Source organism: Habropoda laboriosa, unplaced genomic scaffold, assembly GCF_001263275.1.
Source record: "Habropoda laboriosa isolate 0110345459 unplaced genomic scaffold, ASM126327v1 scaffold46, whole genome shotgun sequence".
Classification (NCBI taxonomy): domain Eukaryota; kingdom Metazoa; phylum Arthropoda; class Insecta; order Hymenoptera; family Apidae; genus Habropoda; species Habropoda laboriosa.
In genome coordinates, this window is record NW_017100145.1 from 467,645 (window position 1) to 480,932 (window position 13,288).

Below are 13,288 nucleotides of genomic sequence, written 5' to 3' on the forward strand. Positions count from 1 at the left end.
GAAGAAGAGAAAACGACACGTGCGCGGAAAAGAATCGCCGTGGACGAAATGAAGAGAGACGATGGCACAGGGTGACCGAACAAGTTCACAGAGAGGCACACAGGGGGTTGAATTCTATCGATCGATCGGGACATCCAGCTCCTGGCTTGATCTCCGAAATGCTCCTGGATCGAGGTGTGCGCGAGGATCTTTACCGTGTCTTCTGTCACATGATCTCTGGTGCGGTTCGAATGCCAAGCAGAACTAAACTGGTCACCGAGGGGTCTCAAAAGGCTGTCTATCCTTCTCTCTTGCCCCCTCTCTCCCTCCCCTTCGCCCCTCCATCCCTTTTCACAGCGTTTCACTCCCACCTCCGACGCTACGGGAACTCTCGCCGAACACATCTCTCTCTCCCACGTTCTCTCTCTTTCAACGTGGTCTCTCCCTCTCTCGCTCTCTCAGCATGGTCTCTCCCTCCCCCCGTTGACACGTCTCTGTGTGCGCTGGTGTCTCGCGGTGTGGGTAAGAGCAGAGAGGAGAGCATAGAGTGATTTATAGGCGGCGATCGCGGAAGATTCGCGGCTGGACGGTGAGATAAAAGGCGGCATTTAAAAATACAGGGAACAGAGATCGGTGTCGTCATCGTTAAGCAGCACCGCGGTGGTCGTTACACGAGTGTTGTTGCGTCAACGGTTTGGAGAATGATTAAAAAGCTCGGGTTGCGAGATTTGTCGAAAACGAATACACCACGCTGGCTGGCTAGCTGGCTCGCTTGTTAAATCGATCCAGTGAATCATGTGTAAGAGAGAGAGAGAGAGAGAGAGTAGGTGGAGAGACTAGTCGTTCGAAATTTTTGTATGGGAAACCGGAGAGTCATTTTTACAGGAAGTACGCTTTATTTCGGCAGGGGGATGAGACAAGAGCGTGGGACACGCGACCACGATCTTGCCAACAGCGACACACGATCACGGAAATAGTGATGATTCGAGGATGCGCGAATATTGCGGCGATACTAGCCGAGACACCTGTACTATGAACGAAACGCCACGCCGCTCGGTTCTTCCTACAGATTATGGCTACTGCCGCTGGTGTAAACGTGTACACGCGAAGTGGTCGCGGATGATCGGCGAATCCGTCGAATTTCGGCTTATTTTTGAATCTGGCCATCGTCCAGATGCATTTCGCCCGTCGACGTTCAACAGCACCGTGACGACAGAGGACTCCTATCGGCTCTCCCACGGTTCGCTTACCGATATTCGACAAATCTTCCCCTACGTTTATCCTACGGTTACATTGTCGAACACCTGGTGAGCTGCTGCACGAACCTCTGTATAACTGTGTAAATCTCACTCGATTGGTATCACTTCTGCGCCTCCTCTCTTCACTCTGTGGGCGTACCTCGAAATTGGACCAACTCGTGCAGCCTTGATGGAGGACAAGCTTTATAATCCAACGATACGAATTTGTAGTTTCTCGTTACGAATAAACGTGCAACAGGTCCTATAAATAACGATGATCGCGGTACTTTAATATTTACGTTTCTAATAATAAGAATGGCGACCAGACGTTTTATCGAACGATTCAACACCATCTCCTTTGGAGCAACGATTCTCTCTGCAACTTTTCGCAGGTTCGCTTTTTTTTTTCTTCTTAATTTATCGATCGTGATTCGCGTCGCCGGTGGAAACGAGCGTAATTATCCGTGAAACGGTATTTTATCGTGTCTCGAGGATGACACGGCATCGGTGGTTCACGCTCCTGTACAACCGGTCATTAGCAAACCAAAATGAAAATAATAGCTTCCGGGAGTCCGTTTCACAGACTCATCCGTTGCCAACAGGCTCTAATTATCGGTCTAAGTTTCCACCGTAGAGTATCCGTGTTTTCTTTCCAACAAACGTTTCATCCCGCTCGATACTGGCGTGATTTTCTTCTAACACTCGGTGGTTTTAATAGAACCACAGCCTCTGAAACTCGTATTCAATTAAACGATCAGACGTGGAAGTAACATTAGACGAAGGTGTAATCACGTTTACAATTTCTTTGGTCTACCAACGCGATTATAAACGTGGTGCAAAGTGGTCGCACCTCGGTTTTAATCACAGCTTCGATACTCTTTTTTCACTATCTCTCTCTCTCTCTCTCCCTGGTATAATTGATCGTTTGATCTGGAACTAGGTAATAAAATCGTTTGATATACATATATATTCGCTAACGTGCCTTCTGATCTTTCTGCTAGACCGGTCGATATTTAGCCGTTTTATTGCCGCTAGTTAAAAACGAACGAGCCGTTCTCGTTGGTGGTCGAGCTTTTCGTGGATAATACGAGCACGTTGTATCGTCTCCGGTGATACAAATAGGATCGATCTCTCTCGTTCGAGTATTTTCTGTTTGAGACGCGGTCAACGAGACGGCGATATCGTTCCCCCGATTATTTTTACATTCTCGCGTGTGTAGGTGAACGGCGCATCTGGAGCGTAGTGAAGACAGTTCGCCCGAGTAATCTCCCACTGTCCAAGCATTGACACAAAAAAAAATCGTTTCTACGCTAGCAGAAATATCGTTTGCCCGTCAAGGACGAGGAAGTTGCAAGCTCTAATGACGTCCGTTCCTCGCCCACGACTTCTGGATGTGAATCAAGCAAACCATCGCGTCGTCTAGTAGAACCAGAGGCTGTCTAGAATATCGTGTACGATCATCTGAACGAACGTTATTTTCTGCTAGAGAAACGATTATTTTGTTTTTCTTGGATTTGTAGACATTATCGTTCGACCCTTTCACTGCGGTAGATTTTGATATGTAGCGTGTGTGGGAGACGGAAGGTGTTTAATTTTAGTCGCAAAATCTCTAGTTTTGGCGTTTTAAAGTTTTTAAAAATTTTGAAAATGAAATTTTAAATTTATCGTTCTATTGAGGATCACAGAATTGTCAAAAATTTGGTACTAAATTGAGGTGAAAGTGTGTCTAAAGTCACCAAGGGCAGAGCGCGAGAAAATATATTTGAAACGCCTATAGGAGCAAAAAACACTGCGCGAGAAAATATATTCGAACCGCCTATAGCCGCCAAGGGCGCAGCGCGAGAAAATATTTTCGAACCGCCTATAGCCGCCAAGGGCGCAGAGTGAGAAAATATCGAAACCGCCTATAGGCGCGACTAGCAGTGAAAGGGTGAAAGAGAATCGTTAAATTCGCAAACTCTCGTGGTAAGCATGGTGTGTTCCATGTCCAGGCAAGAAACGGCGGGGAGGACTCATCATCGGCTTTCCCCATTGTTATGGGACCAACGGTGTTACTCACCTGACCATAAAGATAAGTTTCATGAATCATAAAGGTAACCATCCACCGATCGTGTAGAGCATGGGCGGTGAGTGTGGGTTGCACACGTACTCGGAAGCGGATGGGCGCGTTCGTGAATAGCTAATTCGAATTATTAACGTCCAATATCCTATTTTATCTAATACCAGCAACATCGTAGAACAGTAGATCGGTAGGAAAGCGTTAACGAGCCCCTGCGAGAAGAAATTGTTGCGCCAGTATCGACGGACGAGTTTACCGACATCCTCGATGGTATATAACAGGTACATACATATACATATATACCTACATCATCTGACTAACACTAACTAGTATCATAAACGATATACTCCACACGCAACGTATAAAGAACGCGTGCACACGAAACGTCTGTAAGTGCGTGTCAAGCAGTTGGTTCCCAGGCTGCGCGAAGGCCTGTATGTATATACGCGATATTTTTCAAGTATCCCACGGCGACTTCCGGTTCCGCGGTGCGTTGTGTTGGCTTCCTGTGCCACACGACAGTTTTCCATCTACTTGGATAATAGCAGCGTTGGTTGTTAAGAGCCCTGGCTGTAAAAGCAAATTACGTTCTACGTTATACCGTAGGATTTTCTTTTATCGAGATGATAGTTCAGAGAAGAGGAGGAGGAGAGAAACAGAAGAGAATACACGAGGAAACAGTTATACACAGTTTGTTCTCACTTTGGTACTCACGTTCGCAGCGGTGACAAAACCGAGAGTTTTTCCACGTCGTATAATTTTTCTTCCCCCTCGTTTCTGTCGATTTTCTTTCCTTTTTTTTTCTCACCTGTGTGACTCGCGTCGTCTGCACACGGTTGCGTAACGAACGAGAGAAGCTGCGCCTGTAAAACACGCGATCGCAACGTAACGCGATGGATTTTCGAAAGAAGGATGTAACGGATAACCTGAGCGTTTCCTTCTCGACCTTGATCCTTTTACCCGTGAAATGTGGCGCGCAGGTGTTTACCTGCGATGGTCAGGATGCAACCGAGCCCTCGGTTCGTTCGTTCGTTTCGTCGTCGTCGTGCCTACGAGCCAACCTGAAACCGGAAGCGCCGCTTTCTGCCCTGCTGGCCACGAACAATGAGATCGGGAGATTCCTGCGAGGACGCGAGCACGATCAAACGGCGAGGTGCTTTATCGACACCGGGCATCGGGAATATTCACTTCGAAGGGGGTAACCTGCCTTTCCGTGAAGTCCACGCGAGTCGTGAATCTGTTTAACAGAACTGGATACTCCAATGTACCGATCAAATACGCTGTTAAATGTTCCGGAGCTCTTGCAGAATTTTCAGACTAAAATCGATCATTTTACAACAGGTGAAAACACTGTAAATTTGATAGAAAGTTGAAACGAAAGTGTCATCGAAAAAGGACACTGAGAGTTAAAGGGTTAAACTTGGAAAAATTAGAATAGAACGATAACTACTCTTAGTAATAATTAAACACCAGGAAGTACAAGGGAGGGTAAAATAATATCCACAAAGTTTCAAACTTCAGCTGTTCTTACAAAGTAAATGTATTATAAATAAACGAATTGGATATACTGTCTATTTATTTTTTTAAATTAAAATTAAATATACCTTGCAAGGGTTAAAACCTCGAACCAAATTTCATTTGTTCAATCTCGTTGCAAGTGATTGGATACTTTCGTCCCCCACGGTATACGCACTCCTATCTGGAACAAACTGCAGAACAGTTGGCACGACTTATACCAGCATGTGCAATGGCGTGCAAAAAAGGAGAGCAATATCTGTGGTTCACGAGGGAGAGATATCGTCTGTTACGAACGTGTGGGTCTCTGCGTCATCACCTGCACGAGGAGATAAGTAACCCTAACCCTAGCTTAGAAAATCGACTAGACACAGCGTATATATACATATATACACGTTCTATCCATTTGTCACCTGCTTCTCGGGTTAACGGAAATCGTAGCTTTGATCCACGGTTCAACTATACGGAAACAATTTGCATTAACGGTACGGCACCGTTCCTCCGCGTCACCCCTATACCCTACGCTCGTAAAAAAGATAACAGTGCATTTGTGACCATATTGTTTGATCGTTTTCAGCAGACAGAACGTAACTTGACATCAGGCTCGTCCAAACGATCGATACACACCACCACCATCGGGACACAATGAGAAAATCTTTTCACGGCCGCTCCGATTGTCACGTGGTCCCCGTACGTAAAGCAACAGGTGTGACGCAACAGGTAATCAAACGTTCGAGCTGTAATTCAATCGAACAGGTGGACTTTATTCCGTCACAAGTTTTTCTCATGTTTATATGTTTGTTTAGCTATTGAACGGGTTAATTGAAAGTATAAAATATATTTAATAAAATTATTCAAAGTGGGATTAATTAACACTGTTCTAGAGAGTCAGAGAGGAAGTCTGCGTGTGAAATCACTAGCGTGAAATATTGAGGTAGAGTTAAGTGGATGTAGTGCAGCAGTCGGGCTTGTTAAACTTGATTAAATTAATAATAGGCGTATTGTCAATTGCGTCAATTGTTGTTCGTTTGATTTTTACCTATATTCACACTCAGTGGCGTCCATAGGGTTGCCGTCACCCTCTTCTTCTCACAGATCCCAGGATCCTTAGTAAAAGTTCTTTTGTAATATAGATTACGAACAATTATAAAGATATTTTTATGAAAAATGATAAATTTCTGTTCAAAGGTGAGAAAAATTTTGCAGAGAATTTACCGTCATTTCCGCTGTCCAAAACCACTCACCGTTCCATCCCCGAACGAAATCCACCGAGTCATCCCCTTGTACGACGTCGTTAACAAATCCTCTCTAATAGGATGACACGCGGGAAGAGGATTCGAGCGACATTCACGGACGGTTTCCACCGCTTTTCACCGACGAAACGAAGAATGCACTTACTTGGTCGTGGTGCACGCGCGACAGGTGTTTCGAGCCGCGTCGCGAATCGATCCACGGCGAAGCCTTTTTCTCCGACACTTTCTTCTTTTGCCTGTGTACGAGCTGCATTTCCGGTTGGCTATGTCGTTCCCCCTTTCTCTCTGTGTTTGCCACACTTTACCGCGTGTGTATTTCGCTCGACAAATGCACACACATACCTTTTCGCCGCACTCTCCGCGTTGTCTCTCGCGTTGATCCTTTTGCAAGGAAGAAGAAGGGTGTCGCGGTTGTTGCCAAGTCGGCGGAGAGACCCACGTGTAGAGAGGCGGGGAGAAATCAAGCATGAACGTAAAACGTTATCGCGAAAAAGACGGTTTTTCGCGGTTTTTGTCCGTCCATTAGGCGCTCCGCTGTTGGAACGAGCGTTGCTGATTCACGGGTTTCAGGCTCGTTCGAGAGAGCTTCTTACCGCGGCGCGGCCAGGCCTAACAGCGCGAGCCACGTTCCGATGTGGACGTTAACGGTCCCTTATCTGCGCATAGCCTGATTCCAAAGCCGTATTATAACGTTGCACGATAGTTGTTACATAAACGCGGCGACGTTCCACGGTTTCCGGGATCCTCTGGCATTCGAATTGTGAGAGTTCCACTCAGGTACGAAGTCTTTGAAGGTAACCCCTTGCCTTTTAATGTCGAATCGATATTAGGAAAACAGACAATAGTAATTGCTAGCAATTCTCCGAAAAGTGAATTTTTGTGGAGTTTCAAGCGTGACTGAGAAATTTGTTTCGTGCATATGAGATGGAAGTGAAAATGCAGATTGGAAGATTCGATCTTACGAGAATGGGAAATTTTGACTCTGAAGGTTCTTCCAGTGTTAAATTCGTGGTGAAAAATGTTAACTTCGATCCTAAACTAAAGAATTATCAATGGTGGATTTTCTATAATATCGATACCAACATGCACATTTCGCTGGAAGCTTCGTGTCGATTGAACAGAGGAAGACTACCGGTTCTCGCCGACCGGAAGTATCGATTTATTAATAGAGACAATCAAGACTAGAAAAATATCATTAATAGCAGTTGCATATACAGGTAAGAACTAATAATTCTTGAATTTTATAGCGACAGAAAGTGTCTTTGTACGAAGGTGAAAAACATTATACTCCAACCTTTTTCCATTAAACGTACAAGAATTAAAGTATACGTATACTATCCGTGATATGTTTATTTACAATACTCTTTATTCCATTGAATTTTCTTCGTAAATCTCCAATAAACCAGTAATTAATATTTCTACAAAAATGTTACATATCAAGGATTCTTAGACATTTACCAAAAAAACATGCAAAAAATTCGCAAGGCAAAGGGTTAATAGCTTGTCCATCGATTATATTTCGCAGAAACCTCTTCTGAACTTATCTGGTTGCGTGGCCGGACGCTGTGTATGACACGGGAGCTCCACGGGCCCGTTTTTTAAATCCCCCGTGAATTCTTCCAGTGCCATTTACAGAATCCAAGCTCCAGCCTCCTCCTCTTGCAAACTTGCACTCCTCGAATACTGAAAATCATCAATAATGAAAAAGAAAACGAACAATATATATCTACCGCGAAGGTCAATCACCGTTCTCCATTACGCAATTCTCAACCGATAACTCCGCGTTGGTTTTTAATCAATTTCTTTTCTCCCTCAAATCGACGTTCAATTCGCGAACCGTGTCGAGTTCCAACACAAACCGAGCTCCGCTGAAAAATGTACGAAGCTGTGTGTAACGCGAATAGCCTGTATACACCATAGGCAAGAACTTAAGAGGAAAAGAAACGAATTCTTCGTGGATAATTCACGGCCGAAGCGAGCATTGTCGACTGTTTCTTTCTCTCTTCTTTGCCTCTTCCGTCACGGAACAACGATCCTTCCCGGAAGCCGTGTCCGCCACTGTTGTATCTGGCCGCGCTCGCTCGCGGCCTGCCTCTGGCCTGCACTGCCACGATTTGTTCTCCAAAGCGTTCACCACTCTTTGTCCTTCGATTCCACCCATTTCCCACCAGTTCTCCACCACTGCTACCTCGCCCCCCTACGGATTTTCGATTTACCACCGCCGTTCGCTCGATGGAATCGTTCCTCTTTGAATTCGACAAGCTCTATGTTTTCCACACTTAAACATCTCTCCCCCTCTGTCTCTATACATTTTTTCTTTCCCTCGTTTCGTTCCACGGAGGGAATCACGATTTCCCACGGTAACGCGGCCAAGAGAAAGAAATTCATGGAAAATAGTACGAGACACTGTCGATAACGCACTGTCACCGTGTTAAACAATCGATTATCAATGGTCCGGGTAGAGATTCATGGTGAAACTTTATTACACTCGATCGTAGGCAGCCTCCTATCCTTCCATTAGTACCGTTTCCTCTCTCTCGCTCTCTCTCTCTCTTTGATCTTCCTTCGTCGAGAGAGTCTAGCTACGGTGTGTTGGCGGTACAGCAGAGAACGATTCCGCGGCTCTAATTTAACAAGCATTAATTCAATCAGAGGAACGGGCTTCCAGTGATTTATTATAAAGTTGGAGTGTGTAGTCTGGTATGTAAGGGAACCACGGCAAGACGCCGTGTGTTTTCCTGTCTGGTTCTCACGATTCGAATCTTCTCAGTGCGCCGGTGTATATACCTGCGATTCTTCAACGACTATCTGCGAACATGCCATGGAAAATAATAGTATCTCTTTCTTTCTTTCTCGAGACAATGTCTCCTCTAATTTCCATCGTTCGCGTTTCCCCGTCTCTCGACGATTCCACGCGAATCGCAGCCCCGAGGCTGCTCGAAACATCTACGCAGACTAGGAAGTTTAAAAGGAGGATTATCTTTATTGACTCCGGCGAGACGTGCTATCGTCTCTCGAACAACTTCGTCCAACTGTGTCACCGCGTTATCGATCATTTTCGCGTTTCTGCCGACGATGCAACCATTTTTCTTCCTTTGCGAGTTCTCCGACGAAGCGAACGTTTACGACGACCCGTACCGTAAACGGTACATTTTCTTGTTTTAACGTTCCCCGTAAAATTTCCCCCCCTCTCTCCCGTCCACAGTTCTTACGATTTATTTCTCGGATATCGAACGATTCGAGAAGGACGGTTAGGCGGGTCTAATTGGTCCGAGAAAAATGTGCACGCGAGACGAAACTTTTCTTACACGGTGTCACTCTTAGGTTCATAACGAAGATCAGTTGCCGTGACTGAAAGCAAATAAGGAAAAGCTGTAATAAATACGTGTTCGAAACTGGTTATACGCTAGACCCGTGTAGAAAACTGCCGGTTTCACTTGGTAGTACCCCTATCCTTTCAGCCGGTTCCCAAGAGAATATCCACCAGTCCTTTCCGCGCGATGTTTTGCCACGAGTTCAGATTTTTCGACAGGTTCTACCTCGTCAAACTCGTAATACCTCCCCGCCGGTTTAACCCCGTTTATCCTCGTCACTAGTGTTCCGGCGACAAGTCAATCGTTAAACGAATCCTCTCTCAAACTATACCTTCGCAATATCTCCACCCTTGTGGCAAGTGACGTAGTTGGTCCCGCGTTTAAATCTTGCGGTTCTCTTCAAATAGGTCAAACGTTGATCGCGAATTCCTCTCTCGTCGCGATCTCGCTCGCCTCTAGCTTAGAACGCGGAGGTAAAGAGCGATTTGCAGCGACACGTTCCTGCACGTTTCCCGATTGACGCTCGAATCGAATCGCAGGCACGTGATTCAGGGACGGTAAGGTAAGAAGAAGGTGGAAGGAGAAGAATGAAAAAAAGGAAGAAGAAGAAGAAGAAGAAGCGAAGGAAGGCACCCGTGGTGGCCGATAATAACGGCGTGGAATATGCAGGCGAAGCGTTAGCGTGCATTTTCTCGTCGGGGCCCGGTCACGCGTGCTGTTTATTGCATTACACACTTCTCCTGCGTTTCTTTACTGACCTTCGTCAAACTTGCAGGCGTTTCTTATTCGTGGTTATTTTCCGTCGGTCATTGCGTAATGCCTTACAAAACGACGCGGACACGAAGCGTAACTGGCCGGGGACTCCCCTCGTTTTAATTCCACCGCCGCCGCCGCCGCGGAATGCCAATGTCGTTTTCGCGCGAAAAATCCAATTCCCTCTCGATATTCTATCGTCGAGTTATCCCCGATGGTAACCGGCGAAAGAACGAGTAGAAGGAGGAAATAAGGCGAAGAGAGTTTTTCGGGGCCACTCGGAGTAGACACCATGACGAAATGATTTCACCGTAATGGCGAACGATAATCTGGGGCGAGAAAATGAGACGTTGAAAAGAAAGGGCAGACGATTAGCTCGAAGCAACAAAGAGAAAGAGAGAGAGAGACCAGTGTGGAGAGAGTGGGAGCGGATTGAAAACAATAAAATACCAAACAAGCCTGAAACTCAGCGTTGGATAACTCTGTTTGCTCCGAGGACTTTCGAAACCATATTAAATCAACGACATAGATTCGCTCGAGGAGCGAAACCGTGGGCACTCGTTCCTGTTACGCGGGTGAATTCTTGCCGGGTGATAAATCGATAGATCGTCGTCGTTCTCTGCATTCCGGGATATACGCTCGCGTGAAAGCTAACGCGCTCTACTCGTATGCAAATACCGGTTACTATCGATTTCTTCATTAGTCCCGGACAAATTCCGCGCCGAACTTTACAAACGTTACAATTAACCACTGTATTTCAAGTTTTTTTTACTCGAATCTTCGAGAATCGCGAAAGAGCGCCTCTCTCGAGAAGAAGAAGAAGAAGTGACGTCGAAAGAATTTTCCAGGACAAAACGGAGCGGAATCGAAAGCTCATTTCCTGTGATCGTTTCGATTCTCGGTTGCTTGCGCAATCTTTCAGCGCGGCGGTGTTTTTCGTGGCGAGGTCGGAGCCGAGGAATAACGGTGACCGTAGCGAGGACAGTGACCCGATGAAAATCTTAGGTACACAAGAAAGAGAAACCGTTGAGAACGTGCCCCCATCGGCTCTCGTACCAGAACGAAATAGATTTCACCGGTACGATCCGTGGCTGTCTATAAAAAGCTCGCGATATTTAACTCCGTTTCTGACGCGGGAACGATCCCTTTTTTGTGCAATAACTGTGCAATACCGACGGAGAGGAGAGAGAGAGAGAGAGAACAACAAAAAAAAAAAGCAAGAAAAATATCGATCGATACGATATCGAACGACCGGAGAGACTTCTCCTTCGAGAGTCGTTTGCGTGTATGTTCTTTGTGTGCTCGATGGAAACGGAGGAACACTCGTTTATAACCGTGACGCCGGACTATGGAAAGGTTCTCTCGATCGACATCTAGATCCGTTCCCACACTTATGTTACGTGACGTGTATTTCTTTGCAATTCCGCTGAATTTAATTCAGCGCGTAATTGGAGATGTATAATGTATTATATCGAGTATGAAAACGATACCTGAAAAAGAGAATTCCTGATACCTGAACAGAGTGTGCGCGTGTCTGTGTCTCTGGTGGTACGAAGAGAGGATGGATGCTTGGTACCGATCGCCATTGGTAACGACCTCTTCTTCTCTGGTACCCTCCCCTTCTCTCTCTCTCTCTCTCTCTCACTGCGCGGTAATACCTTCCTCCTTCGTTCCCGTGAGACTCCCATCAACATTTCACTGTTGTCCAGTTTCAGCGTCCACATTTTCGAAGAGTCCCTTGCTCTCGGTGTCTTCACGCGATACTCCGAACCCGGTGGCTGTTGTGTAGTATTCGTTACTGGGGAACACGATTCTCTTCCAGTTTCGATCCTCTCCTTCCATGATCATCGGAACGTAGTCACCACGAGGCGGTATCTTTCTCAATACGCGAATGAACCAAGTTAGAAGAGGAGAGGTACAAAGTAGCAGAAGACGAAGAAGAAGAAACGGGGAGGAGGAGAGACGGAAGAAGAAGGTGGCCCTGGTTAAGAGAGAAGAGAGTTGGCCAAGGAAGAAGAGCGGCGGTTACGTGCGTGTACAAAGGAAAAAAGGAGGCAGGTCTCGAGTGGAGGCTTTTAAAGTCGTAGGAGCGCAGCCGGGAGGACTCCGCGAACCGGTTGCTCGAAGTGACGTGAGTGAACTGAGGCTGCAGGCTGGCAGGTAACGCCAGGTAAACTCCAGCCGACCTGCGATACACACGCGAGAGAAGGAAGGTGGCTGGCTGGTCGAGGCGGCTGGGTGGCTACGCCGAGCCAGCCAGCCGTAGAGACAGTCAGCTCAGTCAGTCGACCTGGGGAGTCAGCCTGCGGCCCCTGCGGCCGCAGGAACGAGCCACAGGTGAGGGGCGTAGAGGAGAGGGACAGCCATTTCGAAGGGAGAACTAGTGTGGTAGAGGTGGAGGAGGGAGAGGGGGAGAGAAACAGCCAGAACGAAGAGGAGTAGGAGGTGGAGGAGAAGGTTCAGGTGGGAGAGACGTGGAAGTTAGATAGAGAGACAGAGAGAGAGAGGAACCGCGGTGTGGTGGTGTTGTGTGTGACTCACAGCTCGGGGAATGAGCGAATAGGCCAACAGCATAGCAAAAGCTACGGCACACATACACACACACGGAGCAATGTGTACACACGTATACACGTTACAGAGTGATCGAGAAATAAGGGTCCGGAGCATGGTTTTCCGGTGAAGCGGCTCGGATGATCGAATGGCGCCGATGTTTCGGGCACGTGGCACCGGCCCGTTGGATTTTCGATCAACCATCGCTCTTCTTCTTGCTCTTCCTATCTCTTTCTCTAGGTTTCTTTCTTCTGTTCTTACCTTCTCGACGTTTTCGTCGACGACGAAAGAGGGGACCTTTTTGCGCGACGAGGAAGGAAGGGACGACGAGTTTATTTTAGAGTGGCGGAGGGTTGCTCCTCCCTCCGTTAGGACGTAGAAACGTTGGACAAAGTCGTCAAACGACGGAGAAACGAATGGTAATGATACACGCCTCGCGTTTCTTTCCTTCTCTCTCTCTCTCTCTCTCCCTTAATTGCAACAGGATTTGTGCCGTATCAGGGGAGCCACGGTATTAATAACGCGGACGATTTACGCGGTACCGATGATTTCACGTGCACCGAACCATAATACGTTGCCGCTCGAACGATTCCACCTCGTAGCTCGTGGGAATGCGTTTCCACGGTT